The sequence below is a fragment of the Oreochromis niloticus genome, linkage group LG3, assembly GCF_001858045.2.
Source record: "Oreochromis niloticus isolate F11D_XX linkage group LG3, O_niloticus_UMD_NMBU, whole genome shotgun sequence".
Lineage (NCBI taxonomy): Eukaryota > Metazoa > Chordata > Actinopteri > Cichliformes > Cichlidae > Oreochromis > Oreochromis niloticus.
The window spans coordinates 87,182,739-87,196,035 of NC_031967.2; the positions used below are offsets into that span (position 1 = coordinate 87,182,739).

General features: G+C 40.2%; 1 long non-coding RNA gene across 1 annotated transcript; it reads right to left on the bottom strand.

The window, feature by feature from the left end:
• Positions 1–508: 508 nt before the first annotated feature.
• Positions 509–9,372, bottom strand: LOC109201642 (uncharacterized). The gene is made up of 10 exons (XR_003219074.1): positions 9,043–9,372; positions 8,666–8,726; positions 7,613–7,717; positions 6,464–6,614; positions 5,685–5,810; positions 5,308–5,505; positions 4,233–4,571; positions 3,939–4,008; positions 1,792–1,975; positions 509–1,711 (listed from the first exon to the last, which is right to left on the bottom strand). It is a non-coding gene; the product is annotated as an uncharacterized LOC109201642 (long non-coding RNA).
• Between the last annotated feature and the right edge of the window lie 3,925 nt (positions 9,373–13,297).

Below are 13,297 nucleotides of genomic sequence, written 5' to 3' on the forward strand. Positions count from 1 at the left end.
GAGTTATCAAGCTGCACTGACAAACATCAGGACTCATGTGATCCCTACATGTGGACCTTTCACACATGGATCCAAGTGCAGATTCAACTCTGCATTACATTTGACTTCAGCTGTTACACACTTTCATTTTCTAGCTGTGTCACTTCCTGCTTTTTGGATCAGAGAGTTTATCCATGTCCACAAATGTTTGGCTGCATATTTGTATCATCTATATTTTCCAGTCTTCATACAGCCGATATTTCATGTGGACTCCAATCTGCCACCTGCCATCACGTTTTCAGGGTTCATTCAGTGTTGAAATGTAGGACAAACAGCAGCACATGTTCTCTAAATGTTTGCAGTCATTTTAAATGAAGCTGATACTACATGAGACATTTTCCACATTTATTGTCTTTGAACAGAGAATAATAAAGCCATCAAACATATACAGGCTGTGCAAATACAAACTTCTGTGGTGCATTTGATGACCTGCAGAGGAGAACAAGTCGGGCTTTTCAGCCCTAACACAACCTCTTTGTTCTCAATACTACAAAACCTTCAAAGGCTGATATGCAAGTTTGCATGAATCACCAACACAGTTGTGTTTGTTTCTAGTATAGTTATAAATAAGCTGATCAAATATCTGCTGACTGATTAGATCCAGTATCTATTACAGATGAACTGGATATCACAGCATGTTGTTAATCCGTCATATCAAACTAAACAGTGTTGCTGGTGTAAATATCCTCCAATAAAGTCAGATGAGGGCTGCTGTTGCCAGGTAACGATGATGTCACACTGGATCTTCTGATCTTTAGCATCGTAGCGCTCGGAGTCTGATGTTGGCTCATGTGTTGTCAGACACCAACATGACGTTCTACTAGTCAAGGCCTCACCTTAACCCACTGATGCTGATCACACAGACCCACTAATAGAACTGTTTGATCAGGTTTATGCAGCGTCACCATTAATGTCACATTTAATCACATTTACATTACAAGCCCACTACAACCATTATCAACATGTTAAATTACATTATACATCTGCACTGATTTAAAGTATTTTAACCTGGTTCATTGTTTCCACCTTAACAGTTCATTCCTCAAATCAAACAAGATATTTGACCCTCAAAAAAATGTACCAACAAATAATTTTGTAATTAAAATATTTATTTTTCAGCTTTTACAAGTGAAATCAAAGAAGTGTATTTAACAGTGAAACCAGAGTGGAAGCTGCTCATATAGAGTCCAACCCAGGCTAAAATAAGTTGAGTAGAGCAGCATCATCAAAGTGTCGGCTCTCTGAACACGGTACAAGATCGCCATCTGCAGGACAAAACTAGTTTTTCTCCTCGTCAACGTCAAGATCACGTCATCGTACAGCAAAACATGCAGATCAGGTGACCTGACTGTCTGAGAGGCGGAGTTAAACTCTGGCAGGTGAGCATGAGGAGGAGGAGCAACAACATGACGCTGGAACATCATCATTGTATTATACAGTTTCCTCTCTAACTGGATGCTGCTGTGAACAAGAACAGCTGTGGAACCAGAGTCCTGAGTGTCATCTATGGATGAATGCAGGTCAGTGTGTTGCTGGTGGAGGTGATGAATCACAGCGTCCATCTCACGGTGGAGTCACAGCTCTTCTTCAGCTGCTCTGCTCTTCAAATGTAAGCCAGCGAAGGCTCTCCTTTTCAGCTCTGTTGGAATATCATCTTCTTCATGAAACAAACCTGACAAAACAAAAACAGCAGCAGTAACAGTAAATCGTACTTATGAACTCACTGAAAACTCACATTTGAACTCTACCTACTTGTTCATCAAGGCATGAGTACAAGGACAAGGAGACTTCACAGACATGTTGAAATTGTCCTTGTGATGTGAAAACGGTGGACTGTGGAGGCAACTGCAGAGTGTTGGACTCTGTTACAATCTTCTTCAGTCTCTGTTACAGACGTGGGTTTGCTTGGACAGCCGTATAGCGACTCCCTGTCTGTCTGGAACAAAGCATTTACATTCTGTGGAATTACAGGGATTATTTTACATAACCATCATCTTATCATTGCATTAATTATCATTTCATCAAAGTGTTTATTGAAGCTGCTGGCATTATGTTATAATTTATATTATAGGGGTTATCATAATCAAATATTAATATGTTTATTACAGGTGCAGTTATAACTACTTTAAAATGATTGAGTTAAATATATATGTATCATAACTCATATGCTGAGTATATTGTTACAGTAAAATAGTAGCTGAGCAAAGGCCTGAATGTATTCAGCTTCTTGTGGTATTTGAGTTTGCCGAGTTACAGGTGACAGAAGGATGTCCAGTCCATGGTGACCTCAAAGGCCTTAGGTCATCACCATATTCGGAAGAGTATGCCACAAGGAGGAACTTCTGTGTTTGCATTTAATTCTTAAAATACATGAATGTTCAGTACATGCAAATTATGTGCTTGTGTCACACAGTGGAAAATTGTGTTTTTATATTTTGTTTTGAATCAGACTGTGTATTGCTACATAGTGATTTTATTTGCATGTTTTATTGTTATAGTGCTATTGCATGATTGTTTATTGATGTTCTTATTGCATGATTTTATCCCCATATTTATACTGTGTTTTGTGTCGCTGTATAGTATTCTTTTTTTATTCCACTGTGGATTGGACAGATAATTGCGTGCACCTGTGAGGTGGGGGCGTGCCCCCGAGGTGACCTATTGGCCGCCAAACGGACTTAAGGGAGATGGTGAGCGCAAAGACGGGAGAGAGACACATGAACAGCGAAGAACAGGAAACCGAACGTGGGGTGCAGACGAGCACATGTATAGAAGGACTGGCCTGCCTGTGAGGCGTCGCGAGACTTCCGGCGATCCAGTTCCGACGGACAGAATAGTAACAGCGGGAGACGATGTGTGAAATCCATAGAAGGCAGAGGGGACGCCTCTGCCTGTATCAGGGCCGGGCTATGAGGGAAGCCGTGTGCGGACGCGGAGAGCGGCTGGACTGCACGGCCATGCGCTGCCAGGTGGGGATGGGAGCCTCCTCCCTGGCCTTCTGCTGGCGAGATTTCCCCATCCCGGAAGAGGGGCCCCCTTCTGTCTCTTTCAGCTAAGGAACATTTGCCCGAGTGTGTGTGGTTGGACATTGGGAATAGAGGACTCTGGGGGGGGAAGTTCTTATCGTATAAAAAGGACATTCATTTAGCTTTGATTTTTTAATTGTATTTTAATCTCTGCCGGCAGGACTTTTAGCGGGTTGTGAACATTTATTTTTTATTGTATAGTGGGGATTTTAACTCCTACTTGTGATTCTGGCTGTTCTTTTTTTTAAAAAAATAAATGGTGTGTTTAAAGCCGGCCCAGTGTACGTACTCCGAGCGCTGATTCACTCTCTCCCCTTATGCTTGTATGTATATAGATGTGGTGGCGAAGATTTAGGTCACCAGTTTAGCGGCTACACTTGTAAACGCAAGAAGGGGCGTTACAATACCCTGATGTTATAAAAGCAATCTAGAGTGTATTTTGGGTAGAGATGTACAACTGTTTTGCAGTTTACACCTCTCCACGCTGCGTGCATTAAAATCAATTGTTTGACCGACCTCTTCTGGACTATCATTGTTTTACTCTCATCCTCAATTTCGAACTCGTAACAATTCAAAAAGACATTTATTGAAAATACAAACACCAACAACACATGCCAACATCACATGGTATTTTATTATTTATTTTATTTATATATTATTATCATTTGTTCATATTTATTTTCAATGAAGATGACAACCAACTGTGCTTGAATCACTGAATTTACACCAAGCACTGCAGATATATTTTAAGACTTCTACATTTTATAAACAGTGAAAAAAATGCTTTGTGTTGTCAATAGAGACACATTAAACCAAACTTTGCTCGATGACAATAAGCTCAGTTAAATCAGTCCAATAAGTGTGGAGCCCTACCTTCAGAACGTGTCTGCGTAGGTTCTCAGTCATCCAGGTCATGATAGTCTAAGAAGCAACCACAGCTTCCCTGCAGAACATTTTACAAAGTGAAATTTGTTTATTGTACAATCAGCAGTTTAACTACAGAATCGTCTTTGCAGGAGTGTGGTACAAATATCTTTACTGTGAGGAAGAGACGCAGAAAATACAACGTTTCCCTCTCTGTGTCAATGAAAATGTGCTTGTTAATATCAAAGGCTCATCATTATATTGGACATAATGAATATAAATAACAGTAAACAAAACAAGTACCAGGATGTTTTCTTTTGACATTGAGTAGAGCGATCCTTTCCTGCTCGTAGCATCAGTTGACCTCTGACTTCCTGATCAAGGTCTCTCAGCGTTAACTGGAAAATCAAATTGGACTGACACCATCTTCTTGTAATGTGGTCGTGTCTGTCAGCTGTTTGAAGAGCACTCTCTGTTTGCTAACATTTGAAATCGTACCATTGGAAATTCTATCAACAAAACACTAAATATAGTTTAATGCATGAGGCTGTTGCAGGGCCTTAAATAGAAATGTGTCCTACCTGAGCTGGTTGAATTTAACCAGTTTCATGACATAATTCCTCTTCCATCTGGGAACGGAATCTAAATACAGGAAGTAGCTACTGTCAGCTTCGTGAATACTCAATAAGAATCAAATCAGGACAAATCAACAAGCCTTTGGGTCTCGTTTTCAAAAGTGCATGTTTGGCAGCTTCTGTCTATCTTTCCATCCACTCTTGTATGTCTTGTTCTGAAATAGTCACTAGGACAAACATGGAAGAGAAAAATACAAAATTCACTTGCAACTACAAACAGACGTTCCATTAAAGTCGGGTTACCCGGGGGACTCTTTCAGGACGGCAGAAATAAAAAAACAGAAGGTCCAGTCAAGTCATTTCTTTGTGACTCATGCAGATCTTCTGAGAAAGGACCAGAACCTCTCCATGCCTTCTCCATCTGTCAGCCCAAACCCAGGAAGCCTTCATGTGCTCTACATGATCTGTGGTTAACACATATTTGCTGTATACTGTACAGTATCAAAGTATGGACTTAATAGTGTGCGCATGTACTTGGATGACATGTGTGTCTGTTTGTGTACATTGACCAATAAATCATAGCTGGCACTGCAGTTTATGTCCACAAACATGGACAGCCAGGGAAATACCTCGAAGTATTCCTCCTCTGTTTTTCTGATAAACACCAAGCAGTGTTTTATAAATAGAAACACAACACTCAACATCTGCACATTCAAAAACATCTGTTTCCATCACAAATATACTTCAAATGCTATCTCTTATATAACCAATCCATTTAAAACTATGACTTATTTAGGACTCACTAGTGATGGAGCAGTGACACGAAGTTTCCTTCAACATTTACTCAGCTCAGCTGGTTTCCAGCTATCAGGATGTGACAGCAGATATTCTTCTACATCTTTGTCTCTTACAAACATGATGTTTCCATCCAAGCGCTCAGTAATACTTTTTCTTCCAAGGCCAAAGTCGGCGTCCATGCTCACAATCGTTGTGCCATCAGTCTGAAATCAAACATCAACACTGCTTCATCCATTTCTGTCATTGATGGAACCAAATCTTATGACAGGATTGTTAACTTGGTTGGTGTCAGTGAGACGACTCAACATCAACATTTACTTCATGACGCTTTAACAATAATGCTTTTGAAATGATTATATGAACTTCTATAAACAGTTGTAACCTTTGGACATGCTGGGCCTGCTGTCACATCATCAAATAGATTACAAAGACCAGCTGAGGTTCTGCGTCTCAACTGGTGAAACTGGGAAACTGATTCTCCTCCCAGAGCTCTGTAGAGCCTGTTAACCTGTGGTAGAAACAGTAGAAGTAAAAGGGTTTGATTTATCAAACACTGAGGTTCATTTACAAGTGAAATTCAAGAAACTCAGCAGGAGACTGTTTAAGATCATTTTCTAAAGCTCAGCATCTTGAACCATCTTATCAGCTTAATAGATACTTGCGTTTAATGTGTATTAATGATGGAAGTCATTAGATAACACCTCACAGACTGATTACCAACCCACTCCAGTGGACATAAGAGGAGAAAATATGATCTAGTGTCAACATGTAAGGACTGTTCCGCCTGAAACATTTTTATAGACAGAAATGTGTCAAATGCCGTTAAGCTGTATGATCTGCATTGTGTTACACTGAGGAATGACACTCTAGTGTCCTCAGTTGTTGATGAAATACTGAGATATGAACCTGCTGTTTTGAAGCTTTAAGACTAAAACATTATTGTATATGAATGAAGACAACAATTTTTTTTGTTTTTGGATTAGCTAACAGAAACATGAGTTTATATCAATCCCTGATACAGCAGCATAACAGAATGACTCATTTCTGATATATTAAGACATCAGGCTGGAAAATGTTGAACTTAAAGTATTAAATGACCTCCAGAAAAGTCCAGAAAAGTCCCAGTCACAGTGTTTCCACCGTAAAGTGTTGCAAAATTACCTCAGCAGAGACCTGCACTCTAAGGAGAGATGGTGAAACAGCTCAAGGAGAGCTGCTGAAAGGCCGTCTGAGGCTCGTCCGCTGTAGCCAAACCCCAGATTTTAAGAGGGTTCACAGACACAAACAGTAACTCTGCAGTTGCAGAGCTGACCTACCAACAAGAGGCAAAGATAAGAAGTCCTTCAACATTTGTTTTTATGAACCTCCTGAGACCCACTGCATATGGAGACATGGTGGTGATGGTAGCTCCATCTTCATCCTCCTCTTTCTAATATATCCACTAACCCTCTGTGCACATGTACAAACTGTCTCAGCCTCTCAAACCTTCAAACCTGAGCTGTGCCTGCCATGTACTCATTTTCCATTTTGGCCAGTCCAAGCATTTAGAAATAAATAAATACCAAAAACACCATTTAAAGATAATTCTTCTTTTCTACTTATCAGGTCCGACTAATCTGAAATATCTTGGAGAATGAACATTATATCCTAAACTTGACCTCAGATCTATGAGGTTAATGCAGTCATTACATTACTATGATATCATTTTAAAATGATATCAGTGTCATGACCAGACGGTCCTTCCTGGGGCGACCTGCCTGTGTGTGTGTGCGTGTGTGTCTCTCTCTCCTCCTCCCTACCCTTGCTGTCTCCACCCAGCGGCTGACACACCTGCACCTAATCAACCACCCAGCTGTCACTGATCATCCTTCGTCATGAGCTGGGGTATTTAACTGTGTGTCCAGACGGCAGTTGACGCTGGATTGTACTTGAAGCTCGGTAGTTAAAAGTGTTGTAAACTTCAACTTAGCTTTAGCCGGCTAGCCTTCTCACCGGTGTTGTGTCGCTCGTTTTCAGGAGGAGGAAACACGGAGCAGGAGGTTGGAGAGAAGGAGCCCGCGGGATTAAGCTCTCGGAGGAGAAGAAACACACTCGGATGATCACTGTGGAAATTCACCTGCGCACCACTGGGAGTTGGAGGAGATCACTATTGGACTTTGCACTTCGCTTTGTTTTGGGATCGTTTTTGGGCACTGTAAATAAACGCACTGTCTGCTTCGCATCAAAAGCTCCGCGACTGAGTCCGTTTTTCCCATTATCCATGACAATCAGAGTAGTTTGGCATTAAGTCATAAATCTGTAAGAACAAACCTGTGTTCACAAAGATGTTTATCTCTCTTGTGTTTACTGCGTGGGTCTGTGATCCTCTGGTAAATGTAGCTGTAACTCAAGCCAATCCGTCTCATAGTAGGCTTCCTATAGAGAGAAAGAAATCTGAAATTATGAATATAGATAATGATCAGCTGCTTACATTCCACTTTTCTAAAAGGTGGAGAGATTTTTTGTATTTTTTTCTAATGCAGGTTTTGCATTATACACGAGTACTGCTGTGTTCATACACCGATGTTCTCCATGTTCTTTGCAAATAATGCAAATGTTTGTGGATGGTGCTGAGGATTTGTATGACATCTTTCAGTGAATCCCACAGGCTGAGTTCTTCTCTCTTAGTCTTACTGTTTGCTATCTCTGAACCAAAAGTGTTGCAAGTCACATTATCCATGTCCTCAGCCAGTGGTGTGACTGGTGTGGGGACAGGTGAACCAGTCTGACTGCAGTTGGGAGGCGAGGACTTCAATTTTAGATATGAAAATGTAACTGCACCACTGATGGTCTTCACTATTATTTTTATCTTGTTTGTCCTGAATTGGACATCGTTCTTCAGTTTGGACATGATACTAAGTAGGAGAAGACAAAAAACTAAACCTGGAGACTTTTGGTCTGCAAAGCATCAAACTTAAGGAGAAAGCCACTAGTTTAATACAGTACATGCTTTACTAGCTACAACCAACTGTACAGCAGCCATTTTAACATGAAATCATTGATCAATAAAGAAATAGAAGAACACTGCCTTCATTTCTGTCATTGGCAAAATCTTTGGTCAAATACAAAGTCATGTCAAAATGGCAGGTCCACCCACACATTTACACAGGTTACAGCAATAGTAGTAATATATGAATGTTAACTTTACCCAGCTGACTTCAATATATGACCAAAAACTACAAAGTGGAATGAATTGGTTGGACTATATGAATAACACTGATGATTTTTAATTGTGAATTATTAAAAGGCCGAGCTAAATAATTTTAGAAAATAGTTTTAAACAGCACGTTGGGGCAGCAAAAATGAAGTCATAATAAAACTTACCATAGTCATTTTCCACACAGTTAAGATGTTTAATGTTTAGACACACCTGTAATGCCGTCCTCTACATGGGTATTGTTAAGTAGCAGCCATGTGTAAAAAAAAAAAGGAAAAAAAATATAAAACACTTTCCGGTTTTGTACCGGTTTGTATCAAACTGGAATCTGTCTGTACTGGATCTGGATTCATCGTCGTCCCTCCCAACAGTGACACAGCAATCCGGCTCATGAATTGGTGATAACGACCTACTGAGCCTGGTAGCAGGTGCAGGAGGACCAATCTGAGCCACAGTTATGGGGCTGATAACTGCTAATAACGTCCATTGATGGACTGATAACATCTGAAGCAGGTGACACAAAGAATCTGAGGATAGGACACACCTGATGCTTCAGATCCCAGAGAAGAAGAAGGACACGTTTGTAGGAACCTTTGGATCGCTGTGATGTCATCAGCCTTTGAAGGACTCTGTTACAGGAAGTGACCTCAGTCTAAAGGTCATTGGTGGAGCTGAGCTGATGGACAGCATCAACATGTTACTGCAGCTGAAAAGACTCTGACTTTCCTCATGGATTCAAACATTTATCATTTTAAACTCAGAACAAAATGTTCAAACAAGTCAAAGATGTTCCTACATCAGGGAATAAAGACAAGTTCCACACATACTGACAGCTCTGCAGTGACACGTTCAACACAAATAACATGATCCAGGTATGAAGCTGACCTCAAACCCAGAAATAAACATCACTGATGTGTCCGTTACAGGGCTGATGACATGACTGCCCTGTCACTGTACACGGACTTTGATCATAAATGTGTGTTCATCACACATAACATAAGCTCAGATGTGTTCTTGTAGAACAGCTTCATCCTTTTATTTTAGCTGGCAGCTCAAACAGAGCTGGGAGCTCATGAAAATATAAAAACAGAATTCTAAGAGCCTTTAATAACTATTGTTATTAACTAAGTTTTAATAAATATGATACTTCTAGGCTAAAGCAGCTGGTCTGATGCTTGTGGACATCAAAAGCTTCAAATAACAACAATGTTTTTTAAAGGTCACAGGAGGTCAAAGGTCAGAGCTCCTGTGGGTCTGAGGGTGGCCTGGAGAAGGAGAAGGATGAAGGAGTCTGACCTGAGCCAGTGTTTGACATGAACACATCAGCACTGCTATCAGTGAGCCTAACGACAGCCGTCAGCATCATTTCAGTGTTTCATCATTTAAAAACACTTCCTGTCACTGTGGTGGTTACAGTGACATCATGCAGTTTGTGCTTTGACCTCCAGAGGGCGACAAACCAGCACAGACAGAGAGCTCCATTCAAACTTTGCTGCCATCAGCAATAATTCTTCAAATATAATCATCAGTGTTTGAGCAGTTATGATATCAGGGACAATCTAGACATGTGTGACAATACTGAACATGTCACATGACTCACCTTAAACATCATGTGATCCACTCTCAGTCTGCACTTTCATTCATGACTTCAACAGGTTGAAATGAGCTTTGAAGAAACATCAGTTCAGTGCTGAAATATTCAAAGGAAGAAGAGCAACAAAGTAATAACAAATGTTTGCTTCAAACAGGAAAACCAGAAGAAATAAAATCACCTTTGGAAAACCTGCTCGAGTTTTGGGAGTTTCCGAGGTGCACCTGAACGCAGCACACACAGTTTCGCTCCTGATTGTGAAGGAGACCTCACACAACTCTATGGGTGTTTCCTTCCAGCTCAAATTTAACTTTCTCTGTCCTGAACTTCCTGTTTCTCCTGACTGATGCTGATGTCTCTGTGTGAAGCTCCATGTGAAGGCAAGTGAAGCAATCTGTAATGTTTTCCTGGCTAACATCAGCTGTGTGCAGCTTAATTCCAGCACAAATCTGCCGCTCCATACTTCACGGTAACGGACTCAGCGTATTTGACCAAAGAGGCCGAGTGTTAAACGCTCTTCCTCCTTTTATTGTTTGTGCTAATGTGTGTGTTAATGTAACCGGAGTACTCCTGCGTAGTGTTTGAGAGTGAAAAGTAAAAAGAAAGAAAAACCTAAAAGTAATTAACTTATTCGCTCCAGCTCCTCTCCCACAGGGGAATTTGTTACATTATTTTTTATACATTTATACATATTTTTACATTTAACATAAAGTACGAACTTACATGGAACATATTTGACACAAGATTAAAAAAACAACGACACAAAATTCGACATACCTGACAAAGAAAGGTAAAAAGAAAGAAAGACCTCCAAGTAATTAACTTGCCCGCTCCAGCTCCCTCAACCAAACACAAATAGTAGGTAGGAAAGAGGGCTAGCTCAACCCACCACAACTTGTAATTTAGCAAGAATTATCTGTTCATGCTAGCATTGACGGTGCCTATAACACATATGTGGCACACACGTTCTACACATTTACAGCATTTAGCAAAGACAGGCATAATAACGACAATAATTAAACAAAAAAGATAATCAGAAACATCAGGGTGGCTATACACCATATGTGTGTTGTACAGTGTTGGAAAAGAAATGGCACAAACCTCTCCCACAGGGGAATTGTAGAAAAGGGGACAGGCCAAAGAGGTACACTGTATTTATAGGGTTGCACCAAAGAAGAAAAGCATGAGGAGGGGCTTTAACTGATAATGAATATAACTACAGGCTTGGAGGTCCTAACAGTCAGGTATAAAAGGAATGGTTTGGGGTTTAGAACACATTTTGTGTAATTATAACAATATGTGATTTATGAGCCGATTACATTAACATTAAATCACTCTAACAGGTGTAAGTGATTATTTCCACTGTAGTCTGGATATAAAAGATGGCTGCAGACACCAGGTTCATAGTTTAGTTTTAGTTCAGTGTTAAAGTGTTGAGCTGAGTTTTTTGTCTGCTGGTTCTGGAAGTTTCAGCTGCTGTTTACAGACACGTTTATTGTCCTGGATGTTTGTAGTTTGAAGAAGAAAGAAGCAGAAGAAGGAGAAGAAGATGAGTCAGTTTTAATGTTTTCATTGATGATCAGTAGAAAAATAACAGTGAAGACTTTTCTCAGTACAGGAGTGTTTGGTTCAGTTTGTAGATGGAGGCAGCAGCTCTGTAGGTGGACAGTTTTATTCTTGGACTGATGTAAAAATTATTGCTGATGCTTCTCTTGATGCTGCTCACAGACAAACATGAGGTCAGTTTTTGCTACCATTGTTTTCCTGATGTGATTAATGTGCAGCTGGAAACATCTGGAGTTGGTGAGGACGGGTTGACACTATGATCAGCAGCTGAGCTGGAACAGCAGATTTCCTCTCAGTGTTTGAGGATTCAGAGACTTTTGGAGACTTCTGGTCACTTTCTGTTAGAAATGTTCGACTGTAAAACTCCGTCTGAAATGATGCTGCTGACTCCAGAGAGGGTTCAGCCTTCACAGTGAAATAAAAGAGGAAAGACGTAAATGTTCCTGTGCACTGAGTTCCCTCAGACATTTGCTTACACTCAGACAAACAGCAGCTTCACTGCATTTAGTTCATGTTTGTCTGTTTAGACACAATCACTACTTACTGTGTTTTAGTGTCTCTGCTGGAACTGCACAAAACTCCTTCGTTCACCATCCCATCTAGGGCTGTTCGATATAACGATATATATCGGATGACGATATAAAAACATCTACCGTTTCATTTTTTCATTTAAATAAACGTTTACGGCAATATTTTTTCATGGTTTTGATGGTCACTGTAGTGGCTGTATTAATTTCTTAAAGTTCTCTCTTTGTCTTATATTTCTTATATATTTCACACTATGGATGGACAAGCGCCTTTTTTTATGCGTTGTCGTTAGCAACAACGATGGTAAAACAATCGCTGTCCGCTTGTTTATTTTCCACATAAACCTTTCACAATAAAGCTCAAGATCCTGTTGAGACTTTTCAAAATAAACTGAATCACGTGAAAGATGCAGAGTATTTATGGATGAGAAGCAAAAAAGAGCCGTCAGGTGCTAAAAAATAAACCTTAGACTCAAACGTTAGAACAGGCTTTTCCCCGCAGCACGCTGTGTAATAAATACAAAGAAAATGGCGGCCGTTACAACTTATGTCTAAAAATATATTGTTTCATGCATCTGTTAAAATACTCGACTCCAGGTACACGACGCCCAGCTGGAAACACTTCATGCAAGTCGAGCTGCCCGAGATTCACAGAATTTACAGGAAATGTTACATTTTTGTGATTTATAACTTTATCGGACGATAGATGTCTAATATCTGGATATTAGATTTTGGTCATATCGCACAGCCCTAATCCCAACATTGAGAGGATGTTGGAGACACAGGGGCACCTTCACCTCTCGCCAGACAGGAAGATGACTGTTGACCAGAGAAGGAAGAAGAGAACTGTCTGAGTTTTCTCTGTTTTATACTTTCTCCTCATTCTAGCCTGTATGACATCAGCAGACATAGCAACAGTTTAGCAACCACACTTCCTGTTTCATAACAGCTCTATGAGTCCTTATTTGGGAGAAACACTAAACAGCCAATGACTGTGACCACAGAAAGTTGAAGAGTCCACCTTCTCTTTTACCAAGCAGAAAACAGTAAAACAGTAATGACCACACTCAATTAACAATAACAATCACTAAGAAGTTCTTCAAATGAATTTCAGT